Here is a 15,275-nt window from a genome sequence, read left to right as displayed (position 1 = left end):
GATTCGTTAATAATGGATGCAGACGGTTGTATTATCAGTAACGGAAGCGTTTTTGCTGAACCCTGCCGGATCCAGCAAATACGCTAGTGTGAAAGTAGCCTTAGGATAAATTCATCCTCTTAATTTTGAAACAATTATCATGTCTGGTCACTATTTCGCCAAGATATTTCTTGCTTGTGTTAATGTGTACAGTCCAAAATTCTGTGCTGATCAGTTTCATAAAATATACTACTTTATTTTATTTCCATTGCCTATTTTCTTTTCCGTGTCGTCTGGTAGACCTGCAAGTTCAGAGGTCACTGGGTGCCCTCTGTGAAGCATGCATGCTCTCTGTCTTCCACTCTTCTCTCATTGCATATGTGCCTATGTCCATCCACCCTCTCCTTACACATTGACTTCACTATGCAATCTATGATGTTAGCAGGCTCAGGTTACCTCAGGGGTACATGCTGTATCTATGTAAGGAGTATCTGTATGTTCCGAACACAAACCTCTCAGAGCCAACCAGAACCCTGGTCTGACTTTACGTATGGCAACAACTAAACAACAGTGCGATCTACAGATGGAGAGGTGGGGGTGTTTGGTTGATAATGGAGGCACGTTTTAAGGCTTTTTAAAGCTTGGACATTAAAGGGATTCTGTCACCAGGTTTCACCCCTGTAAGCTAAACATATGCTGATGTTCAGGGCCTCATCACGATTCCTAATGTGGGCTTATAAATGTGATTTGTAGCCTTATTTTGCTAAAAAAACAGCTTTTACTAACCTGTCAGTCAAAGAAATAAGGTGCCGAAGGGGATGTGAAGTGATGCAAGGTGCCGGCCGCACCCGCCGCCTTTCCAGACTTCTGCGCCGCCTCCTAATACTCTGTGCCGCCTCTCGCTCTCCCTCCTCCTGCTGTAAGATCTCACGCGTGCGCACAGGGCTCTGAGAGGCTGGCGCCAGAGTGCAGGTTATACAGGGGGTTGAGCGAAGTGCCGGCGCATGCGCACTTCGCTGTAAGAAGCCAAATGGAGAAGTCCGCACGGGCGCATCAGGCAGAGCCCTGTGCGCACGCGCAAGATCTTACAGCAGGAGGGGGGGGGAGGGAGAGCGAGAGGCGGCACAGAGCATTAGGAGGCGGCGCAGAAGTCTGGAATAGGAAGACTTCACATCCCCTTGGGCACCTTATTTGTTTGACTGACAGGTTAGTAAAAGCTGTTTTTTAGCAAAATAAGGCTACAGATCACATTTATAAGCCCACATTAGGAATCGTGATGAGGCTCTGAACATCAGCATATGTTTAGCTGACAGGGGTCAAACCTGGTGACAGAATCCCTTTAAGGCTACATTTGCATGACAGTGGAAAACTGACATGTGACGGTCGTTTTTAGTTTTTTTCTAACGGTAGTCACACATCCGTTTTAAGAACAATGGTAGTCTATGGGGTTATTCACCTGACTAAGTGGCCTGTTTTTAACATCTGTTTCTCAGAAAGGCATCGGTGAAAAAACCTGCATTGCCATAAAGTCTTTACTAGCTGGATCTCCACAAGGAGTACTCGGGGATACCTTGCTTTCTGCCAGTGCCTGCTCTGACCACACATACCTCTGCAGTGGTTACATAAACACTATCTCTCAAAACTGAGTGCACCCCTCACATTTTTGTAAATATTTTATTACACCTTTTCATGAGACAACACTGAAGATATGACACTTTGATACAATGTAAAGTAGTCAGTGTACAGCTTGTATAACAGTGCAAATTTGGTGGGCCCTCAAAATAACTCAACACACAGCCATTAATGTCTAAACCGCTGGCAACAAAAGTGAGTACACCCCTAAGTGAAAATAGCCAAATTGTTAATATTTTGTGTGGCCACCATTATTTTCCAGCACTGCCTTAACTATCCGGGCCATGAAGTTCATTAGAGCTTCACAAGTTGCCACTGGAATCGTCTTCCACTCCATCACGACATCATGGAGCTGGTGGATGTTAGAGACCTTGCGCTCCTTCACCTTCCGTTTGAGGATACCCCACAGATGCTCAATAGGGTTTAGGTCTGGAGACATGCTTGGTCAGTCCAGCACCTTTACCCTCAGTTTCTTTAGCAAGGCAGTGGTGGTCTTGGAGGTGTGTTTGGGGTCATCATGTTGGAATAGTGCCCTGTGGCCCAGTTTCCAAAGGGAGGGGCTCATGCTCTGCTTCAGTATGTCACAGTACATGTTGGCATTCATGGTTCTCTCAATGAACTGTAGCTCCCCACAGCCGGCAGCACTAATGCAGCCCCAACCATGACACTCCCACCACCATGCTTGACTGTAGGAAAGACACACTTGTCTTTGTACTCCTCACCTGGTTTGCTGCAACACACGCTTGACACCATCTGAAACAAATACGTTTATCTTGGTTTTATCAGAGCACAGTACATGGTTCCAGTAATCCATATCCTTAGTCTGCTTGTCTTCAGCAAACTGTTTGCGGGCTTCTTGTGCTTCATCTTTAGAAGAGGCTTCCTTCTGGGGCAACAGCCATGCAGACCAATTTGATGTAGTGTGGTATGGTGTATAGTCTGAGCACTGACAGGCTAACCCGCCACCCCTTTAATATCTGCAGCAATGCTAGCAGCACTTATACGTCTATTTTGAAAGAACAACCTCTGGATATGACACAGAACACGTGCACTCAACTTCTTTGGTCGACCATGGCGAGGCCTGTTCTGAGTGGAACCTATCTTGTTAAACCGCTGTATGGTCTTGGCAACCATGCTGCAGCTCAGTTTCAGGGTGCTTGCAATCTTATAGCCTAGGCCAGCAGTCAGCAACCTTCGGCACTCCAGATGTGTTGAAACTACGACTCCCAGCATGCTCCATTCACTTTTATGGGAGTCCTGAAAATAGCTAAGCAAGTGTGCATGCTGGGAGTCGTAGTTTCACCAGAGCTGGAGTGCCGAAGGTTGCTGATCCCTGGCCTAGGCCATCTTTATGTAGAGCAACAATTATTTTATTCAGATCCTCAGAGTTCTTTGCCATCCTTTTTCTTTTAAAGAGGTCGTCCAATTTGGACATTTATGGAGTATCCACTGGGGATGCCATAAATCTGGGCTGGACAACCTGCGGCTCTCCAGCTGTTGTAAAACTACAAGTCCCACCATGCCCTGCTGTAGGCTGATAGCCGTTGGCTGTCTGGGCATGCTGGGAGTTGTAGTTTTGCAGCAGCTGGAGAGCCAAAGGTTGGCCAGCCCTGCCATAAATGGTTTATTGGTGTGGGCCCCACCATTGGCACTCATTCCTTGGGGCTCCAGCTCGCACCACTGTGAATGGTGAATTGGCTGTGCATGCATGGCATTCTTTATTCACTTCTACGGGACTTCCTAGCCACGTATACTTGGTTATTTTTGGAAGTCCAGTAAAAGTGAATGGAGAGAGCCAAGCAGGCATGTTGTCCTCTCCAGATGTGGCAGTGAGAGACAGGGCCCCATTCTTGAGAAAGGAGCAGGTCCCAGACATGGGACCCACACCTCTTGGACATTTATGGTATATCCTCTAGATGTGGCAGAAATGTCCAGATGGGTATATCCCTTTTAAGGCCTGTTTCACACTTACGTTTTGGCATTCCGGTTTTGAGATCCGGCATTCATTGTCAATGGGGACAAAACTGGTCAGAATGCATTCCGTTCTGTTTTGTAGCGTTTTTTGACCGGACACAAAACCGCTGCAAAGTGTGGTTTTGTGTCCAGTCTGCGAAACGGAACAAACCAGATCCGGCAGCAAAACCAATGTAAGTCAATGGTGCCAGATCAGTTTTTTTCGGATAAAAAAAAAACTTTTCCGTCACCCTTTGACTTAAAATGATTTGAGTGCCACATCCGGTTTATTAAGTTTTGATGTAACACAACCACATCCTAACGGAATGGATGCATCCAGATGTGTTAACTGGATCTCAAAACCGGAAACCAAAACGCAAGTGTGAAACAGGCCTAAGCCAGTGCCCTGGTCAAGCCAGCAAAAAAAAAAAAAAAAGTGTCTAAAGCAGATAATATATGTGGTGAAAGTCATGGGTGTATTTTTCTTCTTTTTTTTTTCTTTTTAAAGCAAATTGAACCAGATGTTGGTGTGTTTAGTTTAGTAAGTCTCCCCTCTAGTACTGTTAAGTCTATATGACAGTACATAACCGCCTGTGCAGGTGAAATGCCAGGGTATCTAGGCTGTGTCATTTTAACTCTTTGGCAACCTGTACACATTGCGTACTTGTATGCAGAAAATCCGCATAAAAACTGCACTTAAACCCACACTTTTGCTGTTTTGGTGCAGATTTTCTGTTTATGCTAACAACTTACCTAATGAAGTCTATGTGGAAAACCACTATATATAAGATGCAGAATTGCACAAATAATTGACATGCTGTGGATTTTAAAATCCACACAGCAGGTCAGTTTTCATGTGTACAAAATACAGAATTTGTACGAGATTTGGCAAATCTCATTCACTTGCTTGGTACTGTATTAGGCTACATGTACACGAACGTTATTTGTTTCCGTGTCCGTTCCGTTTTTCTTTGTGGATAGGATGCGGACCCGTGTGCTGTCCGCATCAGTATATCAGTTCCGTAGACCCGCAAAAAAAATAGAACATTTCCTATTCTTACTCAAAAACACAAATGCAATAGCACTCTACCCTGCCTCTATGCTGGATGTTGAATGAGGCATTGGTGTACATTTTGGCCAAAGCGTAATAAGCCACTCACCACGTCAAGGTCGCCTCTATGAGTGGTCCCTAACACTAGTTCCTACCTGTTTATGGGCCATCATAGCCACACAAAGGCCAGGGAGCGCAGGTACAGCATGCACGCCAAGCACACTCTGCTTTTAACCCCGTCCGGTGCCGTGACAGCTTTCATCGGATCCAGGGATGCAAGTACCAACATGCATGCTGAGCCCACTATATGCTTCTCCTGGAGCCAAATGGCTACTGGTAGGCACTATAAAAGTAGACTCAGTTTTATACTGACTTTAAAACCAGCCTCCAGGGCAGACTAACTGGTCAGGTGTGCATGACTGCATGGAGATCGCCACGCCTCCAATATATACTACAAAGAAAAAATGTGGGGGATTTAGTCAGCACAACCCTGTATGCAGGTGCACATCGCTATGGCGAAATACACTGCTCAAAAAAATAAAGGGAACACTTAAACAACACAATGTAACTCCAAGTCAATCACACTTCTGTGAAATCAAACTGTCCACTTAGGAAGCAACACTGAGTGACAATCAATTTCACATGCTGTTGTGCAAATGGGATAGACAACAGGTGGAAATTATAGGCAATTAGCAAGACACCCCCAATAAAGGAGTGGTTCTGCAGGTGGTAACCACAGACCACTTCTCAGTTCCTATGCTTCCTGGCTGATGTTTTGGTCACTTTTGAATGCTGGCGGTGCTTTCACTCTAGTGGTAGCATGAGACGGAGTCTACAACCCACACAAGTGGCTCAGGTAGTGCAGCTTATCCAGGATGGCACATCAATGCGAGCTGTGGCAAGAAGGTTTGCTGTGTCTGTCAGTGTAGTGTCCAGAGTATGGAGGCGCTACCAGGAGACAGGCCAGTACATCAGGAGACGTGGAGGAGGCCGTAGGAGGGCAACAACCCAGCAGCAGGACCGCTACCTCCGCCTTTGTGCAAGGAGGAACAGGAGGAGCACTGCCAGAGCCCTGCAAAATGACCTCCAGCAGGCCACAAATGTGCATGTGTCTGCTCAAACGGTCAGAAACAGACTCCATGAGGGTGATATGAGGGCCCGACGTCCACAGGTGGGGGTTGTGCTCACAGCCCAACACCGTGCAGGACGTTTGGCATTTGCCAGAGAACACCAAAATTGGCAAATTCGCCACTGGCGCCCTGTGCTCTTCACAGATGAAAGCAGGTTCACACTGAGCACATGTGACAGACGTGACAGAGTCTGGAGACGCCGTGGAGAATGTTGTGCTGCCTGCAACATCCTCCAGCATGACCGGTTTGGCATTGGGTCAGTAATGGTGTGGGGTGGCATTTCTTTGGAGACCCGCACAGCCCTCCATGTGCTCGCCAGAGGTAGCCTGACTGCCATTAGGTACCGAGATGAGATCCTCAGACCCCTTGTGAGACCATATGCTGGTGCGGTTGGCCCTGGGTTCCTCCTAATGCAAGACAATGCTAGACCTCATGTGGCTGGAGTGTGTCAGCAGTTCCTGCAAGACGAAGGCATTGATGCTATGGACTGGCCCGCCCGTTCCCCAGACCTGAATCCAATTGAGCACATCTGGGACATCATGTCTCGCTCTATCCACCAACGTCACGTTGCACCACAGACTGTCCAGGAGTTGGCAGATGCTTTAGTCCAGGTCTGAGAGGAGATCCCTCAGGAGACCGTCCGCCACCTCATCAGGAGCATGCACAGGCGTTGTAGGGAGGTCATACAGGCACGTGGAGGCCACACACACTACTGAGCCTCATTTTGACTTGTTTTAAGGACATTACATCAAAGTTGGATCAGCCTGTTGTGTGTTTTTCCACTTTAATTTTCAGTGTGACTCCAAATCCAGACCTCCATGGGTTAAAAAATTTGATTTACATTTTTTTTTTTTGTGTGATTTTGTTGTCAGCACATTCAACTATGTAAAGAACAAAGTATTTCAGAAGAATATTTAATTAACTCAGATCTAGGATGTGTTATTTTTGTGTTCCCTTTATTTTTTTGAGCAGTGTACATATACAAACTCAAAAACACAAATGCAATAGCACTCTGCAACCAGCACTCTGCCCTACCTCTATGCTGGATGCTGAATGAGGCATTGGTGTACATTTTGGCCAAAGCGTAATAAGCCACTCACTACGTCAAGGTCGCCTCTGAGTGGTCCCTAACACTAGTTCCTACCTGTTTATGGGCCATGTTAGCCACATAAAGTCCAGGGAGCGCAGGCACAGCGTTTAAAAAGTGACAAAGCCCCAAAAAGGAGGGATTGGGGCCAAAGGACCCAACACATTTATCTTCATTTTCTCTGTACTGGGGGATGCGCCTAATCAGTGCTCGTCATAAATTAGGTGCATCTTCCAGCAGTGCAGGGGCGATCATAAATCAGCGTGTTCTCTCCTAGGTGGAGGACGACACTATTACATACATGAAAAGCAAAGAAGATATAGGAATGGACCTGCTGACAAGGATCCTTTAAAAAGATCATCATTAGAGAACATCTGTTTGTATGCCAGTCTTTTCTTCTTTCCTTTCTAGTAACATAGTACATAAGGCCAAAAAAAGACATCTGTCCATCCAGTTCGGCCTATCATCCTGCAAGTTGATCCAGAGGAAGGCAAAAAAACAACAACTTTGAGGTAGAAGCCAATTTTCCCCACTTTAGTGGAATAAAAAATTCCTTCCCGACTCTAATCAGGCAATCAGAATAACTCCCTGGATCAAAGACCCCTCTCTAGTAGCTATATCCTGTAATATTATTACACTCCAGAAATACATCCAGGCCCCTCTTGAATTCCTTTATTGTACTCACCATCACCACCTCCTCAGGCAGAGAGTTCCATAGTCTCACTGCTCTTACCGTAAAGAATCCTCTTCTATGTTTGTGTACAAACCTTCTTTCCTCCAAACGCAGAGGATGTCCCCTCGTCACAGTCCTGGGGATAAATAGATGATGGGATAGACCCCTGATATATTTATACATATTAATTAGATCTCCCCTCAGTCGTCTTTTTTCTAAAGTGAATAACCCTAATTTTGATAATCTTTCAGGGTACTGTAGTTGCCCCATTCCAGTTATTACTTTAGTTGCCCTCCTCTGGACCCTCTGCTCTGCTATGTCTGTCTTGTTTACAGGAGCCAAGAACTGTACACAGTACTCCATGTGTGGTCTGACTAACGATTTGTAAAGTGGTAGGACTATGTTCTTATCACGGGCATCTATGCCCCTTATGATGCAACCCATTATCTTATTGGCCTTGGCAGCAGCTGCCTGACACTGGTTTTTGCAGCTTAGTTTGCTGTTTATTAAAGTTCCTAGAGTCTTTTCCATGTCAGTGTTACCGAGTGTTTTACCATTTAGTATGTACGGGTGACTTGCATTATTCCTTCCCATGTGCATAACATTACATTTGTCAGTGTTAAACCTCATCTGCCACTTATCTGCCCAAGCCTCCAATCTATCCAGATCCCTCTGTAGCAGTATACTGTCCTCTTCAGTGTTAATTACTTTACACAGTTTAGTGTCATATGCAAAAAATTGATATTTTACTATGCAAGCCTTCTACGAGATCATTAATAAATATATTGAAGAGAATAGGGCCCAATACTGACCCCTGAGGTACCCCACTAGTGACAGTGACCCAATCTGAGTGTGTACCGTTAATAACCACCCTCTGTTTTCTATCATTGAGCCAGTTACTTACCCACATACAGACATTTTCTCCCAGTCCAAGCATTATCATTTTATCTACTAACCTTTTATGTGGTACAGTGTCAAATGCTTTGGAGAAGTCCAGATATAAGATATCCATTGATTCGCCGCTGTCAAGTCTAGAACTTACATCTTCATAGAAACTGATTAAATTAGTTTGGCTTGACCGATCCCTCATGAAGCCATGTTGATATGGCGTTATTTTTGTTGAGATGCTCTAAGATAGCATCTCTTAGAAAACCTTCAGTTTACCCACAACAGATGTTAAACTTACCGGCCTATAGTTTCCAGGCTCTGTTTTTGGACCCTTTTTGAATATTGGCACCACATTTGCTATGCGCCAATCCTGTGGGACATTCTCTGTCAGTATAGAGTCTGCAAATATCAGAAATAAGGGTCTGGCTATGACATTAATTAATTCCCTAAGGATACGGGGGTGTATGCCATCCGGTCCTGACGATTTGTCTATTTTAATCTTTTTAAGTCGCTGTTGTACTTCTTCCTGGGTCAGACAGGACACTTTTAATGGGGAATTTATTTTTACATTCAGCATTTCATCTCACAGTTTATTTTCCTCACTGAATACATTGGAGAAAAAAATATTTAACAGCTTTGATTTCTCCTCGTTGCTCTCTGCGACTCCCCCCTTATTACTCTTTAAAGGGCCGACACCTTCAGATTTATATAATTGAAGAACATTTTAGGGTTAGTTTTACTCTCTTTGGCAATTAATCTCTCGGTCTCTAGTTTGGCCACTTTTATTAGTTTTATTACATGTTCTATTTTTTTCCTTATAGTTTTTCAGTGCTTCCGTGCTACCCTCCTGTTTTAGTGATTTATATGCTTTCTTTTTGTCATTTATTGCTTTCTTTACAGTTCTAATTATCCACATTGGTTTATTTTTGTTCCTTAACCTTTTATTCCCATACGGTATGTACCTCTCACAATGAGATTTTAGGATGCTTTTAAAGATATCCCATTTTGTGGCTGTATTTTTGAGGACTTTGTCCCAGTTAGTTAGGCCTATGGCCTCTTTTAGTTGGCTAAATTTAGCTTTTTTAAAGTTTGGTATTTTTATTCCTCCCTGTAGAAACGCTCTTTTGAATGATAATTGGAAGGTTATTACTTTATGGTCACTATTTCCCAGGTGTCCCCCAACCTGCACGTCTGTTGTTCTGTCAGGACTATTGGTTCATACTAAGTCCAGTATGGCCGTCCCTCTAGTCGGGTCCTGAACCAGTTGGGAGAGGTAATTGTCTTTAGTTATTGCCAAGAACCTGTTTCCTTTATGAGATATACAAGTTTCAGTTTCCCAGTCTGTATCTGGCTAGTTGAAGTCCCCCATAATAACCACCTCATTATGATTTGCCATCTTGTCTATCTCGTTTTGTAGTAGATTTTCTGTGGACTCTGGTATATTAGGTGGTTTATAGTAAACTCCTATTAGTAATTTATTATTGTTTTTAGCTCCATGTATCTCTACCCACTGTGACTCCACATGTTCATGTCCCTCACTTATATATTCCTGGAGTGTGGGCTTTAGACAGGACTGTACATAAAGGCATATCCCCCCCCCCCCCCCTCCGGTTTTAACAATCCTTTCTAAACAGACTGTAACCTTGTACACTCACCTAAAGAATTATTAGGAACACCTGTTCTATTTCTCATTAATGCAATTATCTAGTCAACCAATCACATGGCAGTTGCTTCAATGCATTTAGGGGGGTGGTCCTGGTCAAGACAATCTCCTGAACTCCAAACTGAATGTCAGAATGGGAAAGAAAGGTGATTTAAGCAATTTTGAGCGTGGCATGGTTGTTGGTGCAGACGGGCCGGTCTGAGTGTTTCACAATCTGCTCAGTTACTGGGATTTTCACGCACAACCATTTCTAGGGTTTAGAAAGAATGGTGTGAAAAGGGAAAAACATCCAGTATGCGGCAGTCCCTGTGGGCAAAAATGCCTTGTGGATGCTAGAGGTCAGAGGAGAAAGTTCCGACTGATTCAAGCTGATAGAAGAGCAACGTTGACTGAAATAACCACTCGTTACAACCGAGGTATGCAGCAAAGCATTTGTGAAGCCACAACACGCACAACCTTGAGGCGGATGGGCTACAACAGCAGAAGACCCCACCGGGTACCACTCATCTCCACTACAAATAGGAAAAAGAGGCTACAATTTGCACGAGCTCACCAAAATTGGACTGTTGAAGACTGGAAAAATGTTGCCTGGTCTGATGGGTCTCGATTTCTGTTGAGACATTCAAATGGTAGAGTCCGAATTTGGCGTAAACAGAATGAGAACATGTATCCATCCTCTGATGGCTACTTCCAGCAGGATAATGCACCATGTCACAAAGCTCGAATCATTTCAAATTGGTTTCTTGAACATGACAATGAGTTCACTGTACTAAAATGGCCCCCACAGTGACCAGATCTCAACCCAATAGAGCATCTTTGGGATGTGGTGGAACGGGAGCTTCGTGCCCTGGATGTGCATCCCTCAAATCTCCATCAACTGCAAGATGCTATCCTATCAATATGGGCCAACATTTCTAAAGAATGCTATCAGCACCTTGTTGAATGAATGCCACGTAGAATTAAGGCAGTTCTGAAGGCAAAAGGGGGTCCAACACCGTATTAGTATGGTGTTCCTAATAATTCTTTAGGTAAGTGTATATTAACTGCCCAGTCATAGCTATCATCCAGCCATGTTTCTGTTATTCCCACTATGTCATAGTCCTCCTCACACATCACTAATTCCAGCTCCCCAGTTTTATTAGTCAGGCTTCTGGCATTAGTATACATACATTTGAGAGGTTTATGTATATTTTTTACCCTACACCTTTCCTTCTGAACTGTTCTAGTCCCACCTTCCATTCCTCCCTCAGTCCCACTACCTTGCCCCCGGTCTCTATCTGCACTATCTTCCCCTCCTATAATGTAATTTCCCTCCCACCCAGTCCCTAGTTTAAACACTCCTCCAATCTTCTAGCCATCTTTCTCCCCAACACAGCTGCCCCTTCCCCGTTGAGGTGCAGCCCGTCTCATACGATAGAGCCTGTAGCCGATAACGAATTCGGCCCAGTTCTCCAGGAACCCAAACCCCTCCTTCCTACACCAGTTCTTGAGACACTTGTTAATCTCCCGCTGCCTTTCTTGTGTGGCCTGTGGTACAGGCAGTATTTCAGAAAATACTACTTTTGAGGTCCTTGCCCTAAGCTTTTGACCTAAATCCTTGAAATCATTTTTAAGGACTCTCCACCTACCTCTAACTTTGTCATTGGTTCCGATATGGACCATGACCGCTGGATCTTCTCCAGCGCCTCCCAGTAATCTGTCAACCCGATCCGCGATATGTCGAACTCTAGCGCCAGGAAGACAGCACACTGTTCCGCGATCACGGTGTTTGTGACAGATTGCCCTATCTGTTCTTCTAATAATGGAGTCTCCTACTACCAACACCTGTCAGGCCTGCCCTGCTCTCCTGGTTCCCTGCTTACTGGAGCTGACATTCCCCTGACTGGCAGAGGAAGTGTCCGGCTGCAGCAGTGCCGTCCCTGGATTTACATCCCCCTCATCTGCCAAACGTGCAAACTTGTTGGGGTGTGTCAGATCAGGGCTAGCCTCCCTGGCACTCTTCCTTCTACCCCGCTTTCTAACTGTTACCAAGCTAGCTACCTCACTTCTCTCAGCCTCCTCTCTGTCACCCTCCCCCTCATCTACCCCAAAGAGTGCTTGCTCGGTGAGAAGCAAACTATTTTGCAAATTGTCAATGCCTCTCAGTGTTGCAACTTGCCCGTTTAGAGACTCGATTTGCGATTCCAAATAGGTAATTTGCTCACATCTTGAACAAAGATATACACCCTCGAACAGCTGTTCCAGGACTGCATACATCATGCAAGATGTGCACTGGACTGCGTTGTCAATTGTGCAACACATACTAAATAGGGATTACACCACAAAAGCGAAAAATACAATATAATGTAGAAATAAGAAACTGGCTAATTGCAGTCCCTCACTGAAGTCTCTGAATCTAAAGTCACTTCATCTTAAGTCACACACTTACACAACCACACACTTAATCAACCACACGTCGCGGTCAAACTTGCATTATATATCTGCTTATATACATATAAATGAAGCTCACTACACCAGCCTGGTTTGTTTTTCCTCTGGATTCAAAAAGACTAGGGCTTAAACACAGAGAGAATATAGCCTATGTTTGGCTCGTAGGCCAGAAGCAGATTCCTTAAATCAAGCATATCTATAAGGCTCCATTCACCTGTTGGGCTTGTGCACATCAGTATAGTTTATTTAACAAGTAAAGCGTAGTGAACTGCAATTTTTTATGCACAGACATACAGCTAAAAACAGTACAGGAATTTTTTTTTTATTTTTTTTTTAAGTCAATGGACGCTGTGCACCTAGTGGCTGAACAACTGGTCTTTTCCTCATTGAGAGGTCTAGTGATTTTACTCCTGTCACTGGAAAACAAGCCCCCATATAAAATGGTTCACCTGATGTAGATATGTATCATAGTATATACATTAGGGGGGAGATTTATTAAGAGTGGCTCTTTTTGCGCCAGTCTTGATATCCCCTGTGCTGCTGGAGTATGGGCCTAATTTAACGAGGCACATGCCTCATCATAAATTAGGCGCATCTTTTCTGCAGCCCGTGTGCCTAACCAGAAATCTACAACAGCTCAGAGCTGCCGTAGATTTCTGGCTTCATTTGTGCCAGAAAACAAGCGTAAATAAAGATAAATCTGTCTGGCCTAAACCCCTTCCCCACCCTCACCACAACCCTTTTCAGAAAAGTGGCGAGTGCGTCGAAAAAGGGGGAAATGCAACTCTTTTAATGCCACTTTTCAGGCTCCCCAGATTTGCATCACTATTTTCATTTTTCCCTAAGAATCGGTAGATGTTTTTTATATGTTCTTTCAAGGGGAAGCAACAAAGTTTTTATGCCAAAAGTATACAAGTAAGTTTTAGACTTTCCTTATCAATCATACTACAATATAGATAGGGTGAGCTGCAAAAAGTGGAAGCTATTTTGTTCTTTGCTGAATTTTCCAAGAAGAACCGACTTCAGTTCTTCTTGGAAGATTCAGCAGTGTCTTCATTGAGGCAACGTTTGAAGCCGATAATTGCTAAAAAGTAACACAGTATGTATTTGGCGGTGTGGCTGCCTCCATCTTCCTTGTGCGCTCCTAGGTAACCTTTCCACAGACTGGTTTTAATTAGTGCAGTGTATATAGCTGTAGTCTCCTCTTCCCGAATAAACTGGAGGCCTTCTGGCACAGAGGGAGGTAACAAATGGAGCAGACACAGTATTCATGTAGAGCCTGCTCTCCCTAAATTAATTGGAGGCCGGCTGGCAGAAAGAGGTATCATATACAGTAGGGTCCCATCCAGAAAGTGGTCACCTTGTCATGGTGGATGGGCACAAATGATTTTTATCTATATATATATATATATATATATATATATTTGCTAAGTACCTTATATTCATTTATATAGTGCATACAGTATTAGTTCATATATTCTATGTTTGCAGAGTACTGTTGCATTGTCTTTGCTTTTACTTTTGTAGTTTCAGCCATGGCGACACGCATCTGCTCTTTCACTTTACAGGATGTGCTGACTATCTTTGTCTTTCGTAAAAAGTAACAGAGAGGCTTTGGGCCTACAAACTCTCATCTATGTTGGCCTAATCATTTCCACTATGTAGATAAGAATATGGTAGTTTGTGCCTTTACAAGGCAAAATATAGATTTTCATGAAAGGGGGGAGGCAGTGCTGATATATTGCTGCTTCCCTCTGCACAGCAGCACCTCAGACACCTTGTGGCAGGGGACTGCTGTGTGGCCCTATAGTAGTAATAGGAAGAAAGCTGTCAATCAGCTGGAGGTGCTCACAGTGTTTGCATCATGCTGCGACTAATAAACTGTAAGTTTCATAAAAACAACAGCACAGCCACACACATGATACAGAGCTGAAATCAACATGTCTGTCACAACTTCATGTTGCCCTCAATGCAACGTAAATGCGCTGACAAGTACTTTAAAGGGGTTGTCCACGAATGACAACTTTTCCACAGAATAGATAAGTGTACGTATGATCGGTGGGGGTATGCTAGGACCTGTACCGATCATGAGAATAGCATACCCATGGAGCGGTAGTTGGGCTTTGGGACTGCTCCTCCATTCAGTTTCCATGGGACTGCTGGAGAATAGTAGAGCACTGTAATCTGTTATCTTCGGCAGTCTCATAGTGTCACGACTGTGACTGATCCAGACAGGTCTGGGAGGAGAAGGTCGCAGCGACTTGCTACTCGCGATAGCTTGTGAGTTTGCTCCATGGTTCAGGGTATGTCATCCGGGTTTTGCCTTGTGAACCTTTTTGTCCTTACTGGGAGTTTGTAGGCATCCTTCTCAGGTGAGTCCTGTCTGCCACTCCCAGCTACTATATTTGTTTCAGTTTCACTTGCAGTCATTGCCAGATATAGTCCTTACTTCCAGTTCTATTCTGACCTTTGAAGGAGATCGTTTGATGGTGTTGCTGTGGAGCTCTTGTCCGGCGTGGACTGTCGTGATTGGGATCGCCTTCTCTGCTCGTGACTGGATAAGTCTATCTCTGCTATAGTTTGTTTGTTGCTGTCTTCCCCTGCTGTTCTCCTAGACATGAGTGATGGTGACTAGTGCTCCCATCGGCCTTTCCCCACTCTAGGCTTGTTAGGGTGACTGAGGGTTTAGGCATCCTGCTCGCCGCACGGGTTCACACCCCGTCTAGGGTATCAGGGCAGACAGGTGCCAGCTTAGGGTTAGTCAGGGGTGGCCATACTATTCCCATCCG

Source organism: Bufo bufo, chromosome 1 (assembly GCF_905171765.1).
Source record: "Bufo bufo chromosome 1, aBufBuf1.1, whole genome shotgun sequence".
Lineage (NCBI taxonomy): Eukaryota > Metazoa > Chordata > Amphibia > Anura > Bufonidae > Bufo > Bufo bufo.
This window is presented reverse-complemented; position numbering follows the sequence as displayed.